General features: G+C 61.4%; 1 long non-coding RNA gene across 1 annotated transcript; it reads left to right on the forward strand.

Annotated features, from left to right (window-relative positions):
• Window positions 1–4,846: 4,846 nt before the first annotated feature.
• LOC110595229 lies at window positions 4,847–6,100 on the forward strand. Its single transcript, XR_002481680.1, has 3 exons — window positions 4,847–4,899; window positions 5,036–5,270; window positions 5,762–6,100. It is a non-coding gene; the product is annotated as an uncharacterized LOC110595229 (long non-coding RNA).
• The last annotated feature ends 986 nt before the right edge of the window (window positions 6,101–7,086 follow it).

Here is a 7,086-nt window from a genome sequence, read left to right on the forward strand (position 1 = left end):
TTCCGACGGTCTTCAGGCTCCTCCTGGGCCCTCTCTTTGCCGCGTCTCCTCTCCCGTCCCTCCCCGCTCCCGTCCACTCTCAGTCTGTCTCTCGGTCTGGGTGCCTCGGTCTCCCTCCCTCCCCACTCCCCACCCCGCCCTCTCCCGCCCCTCCTGGTTTCCCTCCTGGTTTCCCTCCTGTCTTCTGGGCGCGTCTTGCGGCATCCTGCAGCTCCCCCCACTGAGCCTTGAGGATAATGCGCTGTGGCGTCTTTTTTGCAGACCAGCACTTGGGACACAAACTTCCCACAAAGCTGAACAGTGAGACTCTTGAAGTCCCGCCCGCCCCTCCCCCCAGACTAGGAGTATTCCGGGCAGGTAAGATGCCAGAGTCCAACTGTCCTCACATAAAGAAGTGCTGTGTGTCCTTGGGCAAGGCACTTGCCCTCTCTGAGCCTCGGTTTCCTCAATTGTAAAATGAGAACAATTATAATAGCACAACTGCTCCTGGGAGGTTGTGAGACTTGGAGAATATAGCATAATAAGTGTCAGGCACCTCACAGGCACTTGGAAAACCCCAGTTCCTCTCCCCTGTGGCAGTGAATTACGGCCCCCGAAGCCCCTGCTAGAGCAGGGGGTTGAGGGTGAGCCTCATGGTGGCTAGTAGAGCCGCTGTCCACCAAGGGGTAAGTCCCATGCCCAGTGCTGCCCTGCAGGATCGAATATCCTCCTCGCAGTCGGCTGACAAGGCTGGGGTCGTCACAACTGTATCACAGAGGAGGAGGTTGAGGGGCGTTAGCAAGGTAAAGGCTCCAACCCAGATCTGGCTCCCCTCCACCCATCAGCTGGGGCTCCGCCAGGCCAGGTGGGGCGTGGTGGCAGCCAACCCACGGGGTGAGCGGAGGAGGTGCTGACGACCATCAGCGGATGGATGAACGCAGGAGTAAACAATCCCACATCTCCCTGGCCTTGCTGAGATGCCAGGATGTCCGCTCAGCGGAGACTTGGGCGGGAACCAAGGGCGGTGGGTGGTGCCCAGGACTGGGGGGACGGGGGGGCCCGGCAATAACTAACCCAGGTGAGCCCACCCCAGACTGACGAGCAGCGAGCCCCGAGTCACGTTGTGACTCAGACCCTTTCCAACGTGTGTAAGTCTTCTGCTCACATCCAGGAAAAAGCCTCGGTCTGGGGCTAACGTGTCTTTAATGACTGCAACATTTGTCACTGTCCCTTTTTAATAGAGAAGGTCTCAAGTTGAGGACTGTTGACATGGGCATTCTAGAATTTACTGATAGCGCTTTGTTTTCTTTATATTTGCTGTGACTTTCTGGTTTTGGCAAGCGGTACTGGTCTTCTGTGCCCAATCACGATGCAAAGCGTCCTCGATAAATGCATTTATTGAAGTCTTTTGAAAAGTGACTTAAAGATAAATACGAAGTGGGTCATCATCCAGGTGGCAGACAACGCCTGAAATCTGGGAAATGCTGGGGAATGTCCGTGCCTTCGAGGATGAGGACATGGTGGCCCAGGCAGGGGCAGGCCCTCGCAGGAGGCACCTGCGGCCCGCGAGGCTGGCCCGGAGAAGACAGGCTGGGCCTTTCCCTGCCGCCTGGGTGGGGCTCCCCTGCCCCTCCTGTCCATTCTCAGCTCTCCGACTGCCCAGGGCAGAGCTGCGAGGAGAGGAAATGTTTTGCTTCTTCGATCGGAAAAAATAACAGTGGGGCCAGGGCTGCTCCAGGGGAGGGGGCTCCCGCCCTCCCACCCTTGGGCCTGGCCTCAGGGAACGTTTTCCTTGCAGGAAGTGCTCCTGACATGCTGACTTTTCAGAGTGCTGACTTTTCAGAGCGCCGCCTTATTGACAGGAAGGTGCTGGAGACAGAGTCCTCCAGGACCGCTCAGCACCCAGCCCTGGGCCGAGGTGGTGCCGGGAGCCATCACTGGGGCTTCTCAGGAGCTTGGCCCAGTCTCGTTTCCCCCTGGAAGCCGCCGTGAGAGGTGGTGCAACCGGTGGGGACACCCAGAGAGGGGCCGCCCCTTGCCTGCACTGCACAGCTCAGTGGCATCCAAACTGTGCTCCAGCCGCCGCACCCTCTGCCTCTTGCCTTGGAGTTGAGAGACCGGTGTGACCACGGTGGCGCCATCGCGCTGTGAGCCTCAGTTTCCGTATCTGGAAAGGGGAGGCTACTCGGAACCATCTGTGCGTGTCCCAGCGCCAGGTGTCACAAGGCTTGGTATCGCTGCCTCCCCCGCGCTCGAACCCGGGGTTCCTCTCCCTAGACTCCCCAGGTGGAGCCCTGTGAGCTCCTAGGATCCCCTCTGTACTCACTCAGGAGAGCTTCCCGGCCCAGGTATCGATCCATCATGGTCCCCCCAGCGGCCACTGAGGAGCTGTCGGCCGTGCCAGGAGCTCCAATGAAGGGCTCCGATGTGGGAGCTCGCCTCCTTTAGCTAACTCCCCAGAGGGTCCCGAGAGGCTGTGGGGCTACTCCCTCCCTTCTCATAACCACGGACGCCAAGGCTCAGAGGGACCTAGCGGCCTGCCTGAGGCCACGCAGCAATTAGGTGGCCAAAGCAAATCCTTCCCCCGGGCCCTTCCACACTGGATCTCCTTCCTGTCATTGCTGCCGTGCCCCAGAGTGTGGCCCGGGAGGGGTGGACTGGCCCTCCTGCAGTGGTGCTGACCGCAGACACAGCACCCGACATGCTGCTGTGTTTAAATGACGGACACTTGGTGCTGAGTGTGGCTTTCCTGCTGGCCTTTGCTCGCAAGGGCTATGGCCCCCACTACAGACGACACAGAAAGCTAGAGGGCTTCCAGGCCCCTCCAGCCTCTGGAGTGTCCCCTCCCCTGCCACCCCCAAGGGTAGCCTTCAAGATCCGGTGTCAGGACCTGGGCGCGGTGCCCACCCTCGCCTTGGGAGCCGCCTGGGTTGGTGCTCTCATCTTTGTGTCCGTGGGCTGGAGGAAATGGTTCTCATTCCTGTGTGCGAGCCACTCCCTCTCCTGACTCTGGGCACGCCCTTGCCCTCTGGTCAGGGGACTCACGGGCCGGCGTGGGGACCCGGAGACCCCGTGCGCTCCTGGCAGGCGCCGGGCCCGCCGAGCCCCCGCGTGGCCCCTTTGTGCTCTGTGAGTCGGATAATGGGCGGCATTCTCAGACATCCAGTCATGGGTCTGGGCCCAGGAAAGGACCCCAGCTCCACACTGAGGCCTCTGTCCAGCGGCGGCCACAGAGGGGCAGGACCGCCCCGGGGGCCCCCACCCACATTCCCAGGCCGCTGCCATCTCTGGGCCGTGGCTGCCCTGGGAGGGCTGGGAGGCGGGCGCTTCCTGAGTAGACAGGAGGTGTTCCTGGAATGCATCCCCAGAGACAGGAGCCGTGGGGAGGCGGGAAAGGTCCAGGGCTCAGGAGGATGAGACCGCGTGTGGGGTTGAGCACCTACTGTGTGCTTGACGCCGGCCAGCCAGTCCTTACAAAGGCCGTCAAACGCCTGTGCTGCTGACCCCATTTAATGGTTGAGTAAACTCAGGCTCAGAGAGACGAGGCGCTGGTCCTGGATTCGAACCCGTGTCTCTCTGCCCACGCCCAATCCAGTGGACGATGAGTGAACACCTGCTGTCTGCCCTGGGACACATCAGTGACCGCACCCTGCGGCGGCAGGGCTGAGGGATCCGACAGCCAGGCCGAGGGGAGCGGCAGGCCGACGTCCCCGGGAGCCCAGCGTGAACTTCACCCTCCCAAGGTGGGCCCGGCGAGGCCTGCTGACCGGGAGCAGATGGAGCCCTGAGAGGAGGCAGCTTGCCTGGGGCCCCCTAGCTGTGCAAGGTGGAGCTGGGATTCGCACCCGTATGTCCCTGTTCTCCAGGAGTGGACCCCCCTGGGGCTAGGGAGCTGCCTGCCCGTGGGCCGGGCCGTCTCTGTGGGACTCCTCAGGCCTCAGGCTCCACACCGGTGACACGGTCCCGGGCGCCGCTGCCTCTGCACGCGGCGGAGTGGCGTGAGATGACGCCCACTCACGGGGCGTGGAGCCGGCCCCTGGCCCCTGGGATGCTCTCCGTGACGCTGTGGGTGGCGGTGGTGTTGCTGCCGACCCCTCCCTGCAGCTCTGATTCGGAGAAGTCCTGCCCGCGTCCTGTCCCAGGGCTAGATGGAGCTTGGGCGCCGCGGCAGGTGCCCACAGGGCCACTCCCACTCCCTTCCGCCCCCTCCAGCTGGGGCCCCATCTCCCAGACAGGCACACCCTCCTCTGGGCCTCGATGTTCTCCTCTGTAAATTGGGATGCTGCCTCTGCCCGCCCCCCCAGAGTGTGCCGATGGTCACCGCGGAGGCTGGGTCTGTCCTCAGCCATTTGCTGGAGCCTGGCAGTAGTAGGCGCCCCTGCCAGCGCCCCCCCCCCCCGCCCCACCCCGGCAGAGCTTGTGCCTCATAGCGGGTCACCAGGCAACAACTGACGCCCTGCGGCACTTGGGTGGGCCAAGCCCTGTTCTAAGCACCTTGCATATCTATGTTTTCTCAAGCCTTACAGTAACCCTCCACCATTCACAGGTGGGGAAAGGAAACTGAGGCAGAGAGGTGAAGTATCTTGCCTGAGATTACCAGCTGGCACATGGGGAAGCCCAGATTCCAGGGTCCTTGTTCTTTTTTTTTTTTTTAAATTGGAGTCTCACTCTGTTGCCCAGGCTGGAGTGCAGTGGCAGGACCTGCTGGGCTCCAGCGATCCTTCCACCTCAGCCTTCCCAGTAGCCAGAACTACAAGCGTGCACTACCACGCCCGGCTCATTTTTTTTTTAATTTATTGTAGAGACGAAGTCTCACCAGGTTGCCCGGGCTGGTCTCGAATCTGTGGGCTCAGGCAATCCATGCGCCTCGGCCTCCCGAAGTGCTGGGATTGCAGACTGAGCCCCTTGTGCTTAACGAACGTGAGTCTCCACGGCCTCAGACCCCAAGGCCAAGCCTCCGCCTGGCACACACCCCACTTCAGATGCAAGATTTTCCGCCCCTTTTATGCCCCAGTGAACTTCTGAGGACAGTTTTCTCTCCTCGGACTCTTCACAGGAGACCAAATAAGGCCGTCCCTGGAAGCCTCAGGGCTGGCCGGGAGGGTACTGGCCGACTCCAAGCGAGCCGCCTCCCTGCCTGCCCGCTCCCCCACTGGACCACGCTTCCTTCCAGCTGCCCCAAACCTCACGGCTCAGTTGCTGCTGACAAGGCCTCCCTCATCTTCAGAAACTGCTGCTGAGTCTGAAACGGGAGCGGGCCGCCTGCAGGGCATGAGTGTCAGCTACTGGAGGTATGCAAGGGGAACGCCCCAAGGAGAGAGGTCCTACCCTAGGCATGGCCCCAGAGTGGACTGCTGGCGCAATCCCGAGGTCCCCCTCTGGCCAAGCGCTTGCTGTGCTGAGCTGCCGCCCCTGCCACAGCCCTCACTGCTCTAGGGTGGGAGAGCTGGGGGCTCTGTCCTGTTCAGTCACACTTAGGATGTAGAGAGGCTGGTGTGGGGGAGCAGCCCCAGGAGTCCCTTGGGCTTCCTGGCCAGAAGGAAGAATCCGACATCCAGAAGAGAGGTCTCCCCACCTGCTTTTTTTTGGGTGAACTTTTTGCATTCCTCAAGACCCAGCCCAAATGTTCCCTCCTCTGGAATGTCTTTCCTAGTAAACTCCTAGGCATCCCACAAGGCCTGGTCTAAATGACCCTTCTGAGGAGATTTCCTTGGGCCTTAAGTAGTATTAGGCATTCCTCTGCCCCTTCAGAGCTCCTCCCATCAAATTGCTTCCCACACAGTGTGAGGCCCACCTGTGTCTTCCTCGCTGGATTGGAAGATGTTCCAGGAGACACAGCCACTGGCAGTAGACGTAGGAATGGACCCATGGCTGCAGCACCACCCCGGGGACACGTCTGCCCAGCAGGCAGGATGGTTGTGTGGGCTTCTGGAGACCCCTCCCTGGGCAGTGCCAGCAGAGTGCCAGAGCCGCCTCCCTGACCGCTCGCCATACTCACCGGCACCTTCACAAGGCCAGGCCGCATCCGGCCAGCCTGCTCTGCCTGGCTCCACTTGGGAGGTCCGCGGGCCCTCAGGGTGACCCCCACACCTGATTGCTGGTGGGGTTCTGAGGGTCCTGCCCCCTCATCTCGCCTCCACATGCAAGAAGAACCCTGGGCAGAATAAAACCCTGGAGCAGAATCCTCCCTCCCTCCCTTCCCTCCTCCTTCCCTCCCTGCTTTCCCTTGGAAGGAACCCTCGACGAAGCACCTGCTAGGTGCCAGGTTCTGGGGGCATCATGGTGAACCCACAGGCATGGCCCCGTCCTCAGCCCTGCCTCAGGGGGAGTCAGTCTTTAATAAAATAACTCAAACGGGCCAGGCTCGGTGGCTCAGCCTGTAACCCCAGCACTTTGGGAGGCTGAGGTGAGTGGATTGCCTGAGCCTGCACGTTTGAGACCCGCCTGGGCAACTTGGTGAGACCCCCCCCCCGTCTCTACAATAAATAAAAAATTGACCGGGCGTGGTAGCGCGCGCCTGTAGTTCCAGCTACGTGGAAGGCTGAGGCGGAAGGATCGCGGAGCCCAGCAGGTTGAGGCTGCGGTGGCCGGGAGCGGCCGCTGCACTCCAGTCTGGGCGACAGAGTGAGACTCCAGCTCAAAAAAAATAATAATTCAAATAATTATGTAGCCGCAAAGGGCCACCCATCCTAACACGGGTGATACCAGGCGGTTCTGGAGGTTTCTCCATCCTCCTCAGGGACTCATGGGCTGAGATTTGCAGGATTGCGGAGGAGTCAGGAAGGTGAAGAGAGCTTTCTCGCCAGGGCACAGCCGGGGCAAAGGCCTGGAGGTGCTGGAGCCCTGAGGCACGAAAGGAGGCTGTGTGTGAAGCCCGGAGGAGCAGGAGGGCCCTGCCTGAGTCTGGAGGCAGGCGGGGAAGGATCTGGAGCACCGGGGAGGGGGTTAACTTGGAGGGTCCCGATCCCCAGCCTGGCCCATGGCGCAGGGACCTCCAGGTCCCTTGGTGCGTGAACAGCCCACCTGTTGGCACATTCCTGAAAGTGGGAGCTCCCTGGCGGGTCCATGGCTCTGAAGGGAGAAGTCCCCCCCCCCCCCCCCCCCCCC

Source organism: Carlito syrichta, unplaced genomic scaffold (assembly GCF_000164805.1).
Source record: "Carlito syrichta isolate Samal-C Ts95f unplaced genomic scaffold, Tarsius_syrichta-2.0.1 Scaffold288126, whole genome shotgun sequence".
Classification (NCBI taxonomy): Eukaryota; Metazoa; Chordata; class Mammalia; order Primates; family Tarsiidae; genus Carlito; species Carlito syrichta.